Here is a 12,373-nt window from a genome sequence, read left to right on the forward strand (position 1 = left end):
ATGTCCGGGCTCACATTCGGCTTCTCCTCATAATGGGGGCCTTACAACTTTGAGCACCATGGATCATTGGTAGCACCTAATGAGGGTGGGGCATTGATCATATCTAACACCCCTCTCGCGCGGTGGATCATGCATTATCTCTCTAAATGCTATCATGGCGATGACTTCTATCCTTGCTCTTCCAGTAGTGATGCTTCATCATATTCGTCCATGTGGTTCTCAGCACTACACCAAGACTGTTATATTCAAACTCCTCTTCCTTCTTCAGTATCAGAATCTAGGGGGTTCCTACCCTTCTTGGTATTCTATAGGTTTTGGCACTTGTCTTTGACATCAGTCTTTCCCCCTTGTTGTACATTCCCCTATGCATTGTATGATTTCATCATCTTTGTACTAGGGTGCTTGGGCAAGTGAAGAATTTTCCCATGAGAGACACTGTCTAACTAGCACCTATTGCATGAGCATTCTTCAGCATGTAGCATACTAGGCATCTCGTTGTGTAGAGCACCACTGGATACGGATCCTAAGCTGTTTCCAACAGTGGATTACACCACTATTCTTCTTCACATGATACTTCATTACCTTTTCCTTGTCATCAACATCCTTGAGTGGTTAGGTAAGCTTGTACTATTTTGTGATATATTGGGTATACCATGTCTATTCCGTCTTCTCAGTCACTATTACTTAATGGGCCACCAACCCTAAAATTAACTTTCCACTTGAAGAAAAAAAGAATTTCAATGTGGTTCCATCCACCTTTGTAGGGATTGGTAGGCCATTGGGGAGCTAAGAATCCTTTGTCCAATGCCCCTATCCTCGCTAGGGTGACTACTTGGACTCCTTTGGTAAGATGGCCATCACCTTTGTAGTCTTGGTAGGCCACTGGGCAGCCAACGTGCACCCTTTTCCTGATATCGTGGTTGCTTTGGGGTGAGACTCCTTGGGGTAAACATTGCAAGACTTCCCTTTTAGGGTTAGTTTTGGGCCTAATAGGGGGTGTTGAGCTAAAACATGCTTTCTAGGTGATTAGTATATTTAAAACAACCTTTAAAAACTCTTAATTAATGAAAAAAAAATTGGTACACGGTTTGAGAAAGTTTCAGTGGTCCCTCAAAACCCTAATTTTTTGGGACATCCTTCACCATCTATAAATAGACGGGTTGCCCACCATTCAGCCTAATCCTTTTGTCCAGGATTCTCACTCTACCATGTAGATTTCAGCCACCATCAACCATCAACCATTTGTTGTCCAATCATCACCAGCTAGGTCATCACTATCCAATCCTACACGACCTGTTTTTAGCCATTGCCCTATTGTTTGGAGGTCTCCATCTACTACGTCATCATATCACCTAATTAGCTTGCATTTTCAGCATTTGGTGCCATGCAATAGGCTGCTACCATCTCTCCCACTAGGCCATTGCTGCTATACTTACATTTTTACTGTCTAGGAGACCATCTATATTAGCAAACACCTCTCCTATTGTCGCCTTAGTTCCCTAACACTCTAGTGATCAGTGTTTGGTATTTTCTGCACTTTGATACTCCAACTGGTGGTTACTACACTTGGGATCCATCTCTGGTGGATGTCGCTCCCACACTGCATTGCTCTGTCCTTGGGCATTCTGTATACCCTTACATTCATTTACAACATTCATTCACTTTAGATTTTCTTGTCTCTATGTTTGAGTTTTGAATTCTTGCATTTTGTTTTTTGCATTTTGCATTTAGGGTTTGATTTTTTCTTGTCTCTATCTGAGTCTTTGTGTTTCAATCTTGGTTGTAGATGTCGTTGAGGGCTGAAATGATGAACGGGTTGCCTCTTACCAATCCAACCTCCAAATCCTCAATAAGAGAACTAAAGAGGGGCACCACCTAGCCAAAGGGAGGATGGGCTAGGACATCCTTTTTCTCAAAGAGAATCAAGAGAACCAAGACACAAATTTACAAGAGAGAATATATGTACTAGACACCATATTAGAGTATGAGAGAGAGAGGAGAGGAGAGGGAGATAATAGGAGAAGAGATAGATGAAGCTTGCCATTATGCTACATGGAATGAGAAGATGAGAAGAGAGGGAGATAATAGGAGAAGAGGTAGAGGAAGCTTGCCATTATGCTACATAATAAAAGAACTCACTCATAGCTCACCTCAAAGAGATGAGGGTATTCTAGAGTGCTCTCATGGGCTTGCCATTGTCCTCCTTCTCCCTTTTCATTCTCCATGGGCTCTTTATATAGCCTCCATGAGGGATTAGATTAAGCTAATCTTCTTGATTAACATAATCCTAGATGATGTATGACATCTTTGAAAATATGTAGAATAGTGGATGGGACAAGCCCCCCCACCTTGGTCATCATACAAGAAGCCAAGGGTAGTGGTAGACAAAATAGAGAAATGGAGCTAGATTACAAGAGGTGGGTGCCCAAAGCACATTATTATAATATATTTACAATAAGGATAGAGTGGAAAGTTGGTGTGGTGAAAGAGAGAAGCAAATTGCATATAGCCAGCAGTCTGTGCCTTCGTAACTTCAAATCCGTGAAGAATCTGAAAAAAGTTTCTTCTGCAACTTTGTAGACCAGGTCGAAACCAATGGGGCAAAACGGAAATTTTCTTGAAATTTGCTTTTTCTTGGGGGTTATTGAGATTATAAAAAATGGCTTCCAAAAGCTGCTTTGACTCTAGTCCCCCATATATATATAAATACATATAAGCATGTGACAAAAGGGGTCCATGCTTGTAAGCTTTTGTGCAAGATCCAAGTGACACCATGATGTGGATATTGACTTGTGTGCTAGGGTGAGGTGTCCTCTAATGATGGTGATAGATTCCAAATCTTAGTGATGCACGCGGAGCCCATGTGTAGTTGGAGGCTAGTCCTTTGAAAAATCTATGCACTCACTCAACTCTTAGGTGTAATCCATTTCCATCTTCACTAAGATAACCATCCCTTTTACCCTTTACATTGACATGCCTCCTAAGAACTTGTTCCCCCCATTTGCTAGAGTTATCATAATCGAGAAGCAATGTAGCATACCTAGTGCTTGAAGAGTAAACCCAAAGTGATATGGTAAGCTCTTGATAGGGGCTTTGGCCAAATTTTGTGGTAATAATCCGGGTTGTAAAAAACCCGGATCACTGTGTTTCCTCAGTCCAAACCCTAGCATATCTTTAGAGATTCTTCCAAAGATTGGGTGTTGGCTTATGGACACAGACACTTTGGCAACCTCTCTTAAATTTTAATAATTTGAGTTTTGGGAAATTTTTAAAAAGCTCATTAAGGTTTTAAGTTTGTAATGTATCCTTTTAGCTTAACATCCCTTTTCAAGCTCAAAACCAGAACCCAAGTCGGATTGTAAAGCATAACTCAACCCATAATACCCCAAGATGTCCCACCCCAAAACCACAACATCGGACAAAGGGTTCATGTCAGCTACCTAATGGTCTACCAATATTTCAGTGGCAACAATTATCTTACCTTGGGAGCTTGAAAGGCCACCCCAAAGAGGCCAAGGCATTGGACAAAGGGTGCTCATTAGTTGCCCAATGGCCTACTAGGACTTGCAAAGGTAATGAAACCGCTTTGAGCTTTCTCTTTTTCTTTCTTTCAAAAACTTATCCATGCATATGGGGGAAAATAAAGGATGATAAGATCCATCACAAAAAGGAATCATAACGAAGATAATATGGGAGTATGTGCCAAATTATGTTGCCATAGGGGGAATACTACCATAGAGATTGCCATGTGAGCTGCCATGAATATGGTGTATCCAAATCAACCACTCTTTGGTGGAGAAAAAGGGATAAATATGGATAGAACCATGTTCACAAAACACAATACCATTGCAAGGTTTAATGCAAAGTGTCATGCTCAAACAAAATACAATACAATGGTGTCACTTGGATGGTGCCCTTATCAGGGAATTGTTTACTTGCCCAAGTGCCTTTTACAATCATGATCATCAAGATGCAAATGGATGACGATACAAAGTACATATGTCACCCAAGAAAATGGTGATTAAAAATTTTTAAGCACCAAGAGAAGAAGTTGCCTCCTCACCATTGGATGGTGGAAGGGAAATCCATGCGGACCACCTCTCCCCATCATGTAATAGTAGAAGGGGAGAGAGCATCCATGCCATTGGTGGAAGCTAGTACTAAAGGATTGGTTTGTTGAAAGGATCGGTCAAAATGTCTACAAAATTATCTAATGACAAAACAAACTCTATGTAAATGGTGCCTAGCTCCACTTGCTTTTTGGTGAATTGGTAGTGCATACCAATGTGTTTTGTCTTTGGACTGATGATGGGGTTATTGGCTTGTGCTATGGAACTTTTAGTATTGCATAATATAAGCATCGATATGCGACATGGAAAGTGTAGCTTTGTCAACAAGTTTCTCAAATAGATGGCCTCTGGCACCATCATAGAGAGCTTGATACTTAGCCTTGACAGTGGTGGAGGGAGCCATTATCTATTGTTTGTAGTTGGACCAAACAATGGGAGCTATGCATAAGGAGAAGATGCAACCACCATGGGAACATTGGATGTTAGGATCTTTTATCCAATCAGAGTTAGTGTACCATTGCAAAAGAAAACCTTTACTATAATGTAAGCCAAATTAATAAGTGCACTTAACATATCTCAACACAAGCAAGCAAGCAGTTCAATGTGACATTCTAGATGCATTGATATACCAATTAAGCAATGAAATTGAGTATGCAAGATCAAGCCTAGTATGAACCAACTAGAGAAGTCTCCCCACCATAGATCTATAGGTATGCTCATCAAAGGACTAGCCATGAGGATACTTAGAAAGCTTCACAATAGGATCAAAAGAAGTGGCAATGGGTCATGTTTGATCTATGCAATACTGATCCAATAACTGAAGGACATTTTTTTGAGATATAAAGATCCTTTCCCATATCTAACAACCTCTATACCCAAGAAATATGATAGTTGATTGAAGTTAGTTATTTCAAATGTAGAGAAAATTTTTGGCCTTTATATCTGCTATGGTCACAAAATTTTAGCTCATAATGAAAATATCATCTACATACAGTAGTAGATAGTTGACCCCCTTTGAAGCGTGTTTTACATATAAGTTCGGTTCATAAGGGGTAGAACAGTAGTCATGAGTTCTAAGGGGCTCAACAATCCTATAAAACCAAGACCTTAGTGCCTGCTTTAGTTCATAAATAGCTTTTTGCAAGCAAAATATCTTGTGTTTATGGTCTCGAAAAGCAAACCCAAGAGGCTACTCCACATAATTTCCTCCTTCAACCCTTATACCACAAGATGAGCCTTGTATTTATCCAAGGTTCCATTAGATTTCAAATTGGTTTCAGAGTGAAGTGGTATGGAAGCATATGACCTGGATGATGAAGGTGATAAAGATGATGATATTGTTAATTAATAAGAGAGGATTTTGATACTTCTTTCAAGTATTGAGATCAATGGCTTTTTCATACTTTTGCCATGCTTTTGTGCTTGTTTCTTGCCATGGGACTGTTTCTTTCAACATCATAGTGGATTTCTCTACTTCTTACATCATCATCAATACAATGGAGGACAAAGATCACTTTACCAAATTTAATAGTGTGAATTATTAGGCATGGAGCATAAAGTCAAAATTTCTTCTAATTGTGAAGAGATTATGGACTCTTCAAAATGGCAACAAAAACTACCCATCAACCATAGAGGAAAATGCCACATGGATTGCTAAAAATAATAAGGCCTTTGCAATTCTAGTCCTAAACATGGAGAACTACATCCAACACATAAGGTCATGCCAAATTTTTGAGGAAGCTTGGGATACTATAACAAAGTCTTTTAATGGAAAGGAAAGGGAATCTACTATCCAAATTAATTGAATTTTTGCACTTTCAATGAATCTAAGCATACCCTTATTAGCTTTTCTTAATAGGATGAATGGTGTTTTAACATCTTAGGTTAATGGAGAAGGGGCAACAAATTCCAAAAAGTAAAAATCATTGCACTACTCAAGAGTCTTACTTTGGTCACTACCATTATGAATATTCTTGACATCACATTGAGAAAGGTGGAATTTTTTAACATGGAAGAAGAAAGGAGGTAGAATTTTCATGGAGAATATATTACTATGTGAATTGTGTTTGATAACAATCATAGTTATGGAGATTGCTATAATATCCATCATCATGGCTGTATACATGTGTAAGTTTCCTCTTTTTTGAGGCTCAAGCTTGGCCTCTTAGCACTTTGCATCCAATGAAAATCTAAGCAATTGTTCACGCATGTTTAGCTTTAGTAGTCCTTCTACAACAAAAGTAAACGTACCAAAGGGTTTGGATGTGCTCACCAATAAAAGTGCTTAACTTCCTGAAGAAACACAATCTTCTCAAGCAAACAATATCCAAAAGAAGATAAGGATTATCAAATGTAGATTGATAAGATCCATAGCCTCTTCTAACTATTACATTTTGGCATGAGTAGATGTTGGGCAAAGAATTGTACAAGAAATCAAAAGGAAAGTATTCAAGGAAGGTCAATTCTTTAATCATGTCGAACACACCATTGAAAAAGATTTTGATTATTACTCCATTGACAAATAGTTCAAAGTATTTTGGGCACCAAGATATTTCTTATTATTTGACATGATTTTCAACTCTCTACCTTCATCTCCACTCCAAGGGGTCCCGAGATGGCCATGCTCGAATCATGCATAGACGATGCCCCTTCAATGGCTCCTTAACAAAATTGAGTATCGAATATCATTAGGGAGAACATTAGAAAGGAAAATTTGAATTTTGATGTCTCTTTTGTAGCCCTTGGGAAATTGTTACTCCTTCTAACTGTTAGATTTTTGGCAAGGCTAGACATTAGGAAAAGAATTGTCTAAAGGAATCAAAAGGAAGGCATACAAGGAATGTAAATGCCTTGATCGAATTAAGTATAGCACTAGGAGAAGGTTTTGACTCTTAGCTCACAAATGAAGAGCTTGAAGAAGTTCTGGGACCAAAAGACTCCTCATTATCTTATGTAGTTCCAGTTTTGCTACCTCAACCTTCACTCCAATGAGCCCAAATTGGCCATGCCCAAATCATGCACATATGAAGTCCCTTTAAAGAATGCAAATTAGAAAGATGGTTAGCTTGAATGATAGATACATTGAGGGATTGATGTGGATAGATAGACAATCCATACAATGATAAAGGAACTTCTTTCTAGATTTCAAGAAGTGAGTCATTGTAAGTACAAAATTTGATGAGATATGAGGTGTCACCTTTTTCAAGTGGAAAAATAAGGATGTATGACATGGATTACAATTAGTCTTGTCTTTTATCATGTGAAATTGTTAACCCTCAAACGAACGAAGGTGGAAAATCTGGAAAAGCTAAAGCAGAAGACAAAGACAAAGGCCAAGGCAAAGAGAAACAGAAGACAAAGACGCACAAGGAGAAGAAGAGTCCTAAATAAGGGAGAAAGGCGCACAAGGAAAAGCGCAAGTCAAAACTTTTGTAAAAGAGCGCAAGCGCATCATGGTTTAATTCAAGGAGCGCCGAGCTCTCACCCGTGCAATTTGTAAATGTAGATGGGCGGTGGAAAGGAAGCTAGGAAGATAAAAGGACAATGGGAAAAAGGGCCTAGGCTACGGCCGGCCATGTAAAAAAGAGAAAAAGGGGATGACCGCCCAAAAGGGATTTAGGGTTTTGTATATAAAGTTGAAAAGTGAATGAGAAGCTCATTCTTGTGTGTGGCCAAAAGTAGCTCTCCTCTTCTTCTTCTCCTTCTTCTTGTTCTTGCTTGCTTGAGCTTGTGCTTGAGAGAGGGAGTGTGAGAGTGTGAGGGAGTGAGTGTGTGAGGGTGAGGGACCGGGGAGGAGAAGCTCTCCATCTTCTCCTCTCTTCTTCTCTTCTCTTCTCTTCTCTTGTCTTGCTCGCGGCAATGGAGCTTGGAGCATGGAGCTTGGGGATGGAGCTTGCTTGAAGCTTGCACTTGGATCGTGGAGCTACCGGAGTACGAGAGAGAGGAGGTAACTCGATTGGCATGGAGGTAAGCTCACTACACCCATAGATATGGATGGTGCGTCGGCTATGTGAGAGGTAGCCATTAGTGCTCGGCTTGGAACTCTTGAACAATAAGCGGTCCGAGGGTCTTGGCGGTTGAGTGAAAGCTCCCACATTTTGGTTCCGTTGCCGAGACCAACGGATTCAAGCCTTGAGCGCTTGCGCGCTTCGAATCGAGCATTGGAGTAGGGTTTTCCCCGAATCGGTGCTTGAGATAGGTAGGAAGTGAGGGGGTTAAAGATCGTATTCGATCTCCTTGGCAAGTGGGTTTTTTGATTTTTTGAGATTTATGTTGTGAGATGGAGTAGTGTACGTATTTACTTTGTGATTTGGATGCATTTAGGATAGGAAAAAACAAAGAAAAAGAAGCAAACAGTAGGCTTCTTTGTTGTTGTATAACAGGCTAAAACAGGGAAATAGGGGCATAGATCCTTGGAGTGCCATTTGATTCGAGCACCATAGTGATTCCAGGCATGTCTGGCATTTCCTTGTAGTGTTTTGTACCTATTTGGAAGGCGCTGGACGATTCGGCGTAGTAGATGTCAACCTAGAGGCATCGTGTGCAACCTGCGGGCCGGCCGCATAGTCAAACCAGCTCGTCCAACTCCCAGAATTGGACCCGGCGGACCAGTCCATAATCGGACGTTGGGGATCAAACCATCCTGTCCGATTGGACCACTCGTACCAACCCGTCCGATTTTGGAAATCGGACCACTCGGACCACCCGGACACTCGGACCAACCTGTCCGATCGGACGCCTCATCCGATTGAGGAAATCGGACCCACCCAAAATTTTTCTCCCAATACTAGTTCATCCTTAACATAGGCTAGGATGCCATCCTCCTTAATATGGATCTAGATAAGGCATACGACCAAGTCTGATGGGATTTCATTTTGGTAGTGATGGAGAAAAGGGCTTTGGGTTGACTTTTATAAAATGATTACTACTCTCTTTAGGAGTGCCTCAACCAAAGTCTATGTTAATGGCTTGTTGTCCAAAGATTTTGACCTTAAATGCTCCATCCCTCAAGGATGTCCCATATCTCCCCTCCTATTCACCCTAGTAATGGACCCCCTTATGAGGGATATTGATAGGATTGTGTGAGAGAGATATGTACATACTATTAGGCTCCCCAATGATCAACCCTTTATTGCAAAGTTCTTTGCTAACAATAATTTGAACCTACTAAAGGTTGATAAATCTTCCCTTCATCATCTTCTCTAACTCTATGATGAACTCTTCTTTGTTTTAGGTTCAATAGTGAGCACCATAAAACATAGATTATTGTTTTGGGGTGGGGAGATCCCCACTTGGCTGTCAGATTGCCTTCAAAATTATAGGATTTTGGTAGGTCCTCCACTACCTTGTTTGTCTCTTAGGAGTGGCATTGACTCTAAAAACATACTTCAATCGATTAAGGGAAAAGGTAGAAGGGAGACTTAGCGAGTGGTATAATATGAGAGTCGGCTTGGTAGGTTGACTTATAATAGTAAAGATAGTCCTTTGGCCCCAAGCAAACAATTTTCAAAGATTGTGAGTGGTTTAATGAAGAAGAATTCAAATTCTAGAATGGCTTTTGGATAGTATGCACTAGACAATACTTTTTTGATAATGCTAGTATGTTGATGGAGCACAATATGTATGTAGCCTAGTTTTTCCATCATCATAGCTATATGATTTGCTTTGTTTGATGGGCATCATCATGAATAAGGATCATTATAATTTTGGTTTCAGGAACAAAACTTTGATGATAAATTTAGTTACCCTATGCCCATGCTCTCATAAACCTTGTCCCAACAAGAATGGATGTAAGTGCTTACATTTTATTGTGCGTAAAAGTTCTTGACGAATTGTTTATTGTTCATAAAAGTTCTTTACAAATTGTTTGTTGAGTATAGTAACCATGGTATCTACATTCTCTTATTTTGCAATCAAGAGCATATTAAAGAAATATGCAACAACAATCGTGCTAAGAGCTTTACATTCTATTATGAGAATCTATCTTAACAATATAAAAACGTTTTACTATGAGATACATATTTGCTGAATTTTTCAGATTCCTACTAAATGAATCTAGAATGATAAGAGAAATATGAGCCTCATGGGATGGTCAACTTGCAAAAGTACATGATACATGAAGATTGCCAATGTTTCGACAGAGAAAAATTCTTGACAAATTGTTTATTGAATATGTTAACCATGGGATCTACATTCTCTTATGTTACAATCAAGAGCATATTAAAGAAATATGCAACAACAATGGTGCCAAGAGCTTTAGATTTTGTTATGAGAATCTCTCTTAACAATATAAAAACTTTTTACTATGAGATACATATTTGTTGAGTTTTTCATATTGCTACTAAATGAATCTAGAATCAGAAGAGGAAGATGAGCCTCATTGAATGGCCAACTTGCAAAAGTACATGATACATGATCACCAATGTTTCTTCATTCCGCAATCCCCCAATTGGGTGAAATTGGCTAGCCTTATGGGACTACAAGCTATTCTTTATCTAAATAACACCCCTAGCCCAAAATTTTGAGTACAATCAATCCATGTGGGTTCCTTGGGCTCCTTGAATAGGGATCTCAACCCTAGATTAGGTACATTTTGCAATGACTCTCCTTGGCAGGACATTCTAAATAAGAATTGTAATCCTAAATTTGCTACTCTTTCTACCCATGAAGCCTCCATTGAATCTCTAAATAACTGGTTCAATCCAAAAGTGTACTCTAAATCCCAATCAAACAAGGCTTCATTACTCCCCACTGTAGCATTTGTTACTACACTTTTGCTATGCCTACTTCTTTTCCTAGTGGGGCTACTAGTACTTGAGACCACTCGATTCCACTGATATGAATATTGTTTGCTTTCTCATGATGGGGTTCTATCAAATGGTATGTTAGTACCAAGAGGCTCCATGCTTAAGGTTGATGCAACGTCTATTTCCAAGTTTAGTAATTCATTCACCCTTTTCAACCTCTCTAGTAGCCAAGCTTCTTGTGACAAGCTGCTCATTCCCTTGCATATTGGTCTTGGGCTACACTTGTTTTTTTCTTCCCTTAGAAATCATCCACCACTAATCTAGTACCCACTAATATCATACTTTGCAATTTCTTTCAACTTATATGTTTTCTCCAAAGCTCCAAAGTTGGGATTTTTGTGGTTGTGTATGCACTCGATAATTTGAGAATAGTTGACAATTTTGGGTCTACTTCTCCATACAACAATTTCTCCTCCTACTTAGGAATTAGACCAAAAATTTTGGCAACCTCTCTCACATTTTCTATGTTAAAAGTAATTTTCAAGCCTCTGGATACACATATCCAAGGCAATACATCATCCCACTCAACCCTTCTAAACGTTAGATAAGCTGTGGGATAGTACCAATCAAAGTGGTATAACACACTAATCGTATTTATTTCGATTTAATCTATCAATCCAAAATGTGCTGCTAAGAAAACAATGGTATGCATGTGGTCATTATATCCCCAACTCCAAGAGGATAATTGTTTAATATCTACATCTAATTGTGGGCCAAAATATTTTCCCCCCTCTACTAGTTTTTTGTCCCTTGCTCAATTTCACACTTGCCTTTGGCAATCTTGGGGCAAATTCAAAAAATAGTCTCTTAAGAAAGAAGCATTGTAATCACTCATTAATTTCACAAAAATGTACCTAGGATTTAAATGTCCTAGGGAGATTCACCACATGTTCGAGTGCATTTGACTCCTAGAAAACACACCAAAAATGACCAACCAAAGGCTAAACCACTTTAAACTAGGTTTTCAAACCAACTCCTAAGAGTTGTTGCACTAGATAGATGGGATTTATTGCTGATTTCTATGACTTTGATTAACCTTCCAAGTATTTATGACACTCTTTTGTAGTAGTAGTCCAATCGATATTGCACAATGTTCAGAAACTAAGTAAGCTTACTTGGTCTCATTTATGTAACTTTTCACAATAATTCATTGTTGCATCTCTAGATAGGCACTAGAATTCTAACCCTAAGCTAGATATGGATTCCCCCCATCTTGTAGGGGTGGATCCTTATAATTAGCTCATTGCCATCTAAGCGGTAGTTTGTTTAGGAAGTTTGGTTGTTTAACTTTGAGAAAGTTGTTTCAGAGTATAGATTTTTTAAATCAGTTTAAGTATTTAATTTGAATTAATATTTTTCATTTTTATTATTTTTTATCTTATAAAATTTCAATTAAATCACAAAAATCCAAATCATATTTCTTTCCATGCTCACAAATTTTCAACTAATTATAAGCCATTTTCATTATCTTTGTATAGTAAAAAGTGTAACTTTTTA

The sequence above is a fragment of the Lygodium microphyllum genome, chromosome 8 (genome assembly GCF_053477565.2).
Source record: "Lygodium microphyllum isolate KBCC chromosome 8, Lygodium_microphyllum_v1.1.10, whole genome shotgun sequence".
Classification (NCBI taxonomy): Eukaryota; Viridiplantae; Streptophyta; class Polypodiopsida; order Schizaeales; family Lygodiaceae; genus Lygodium; species Lygodium microphyllum.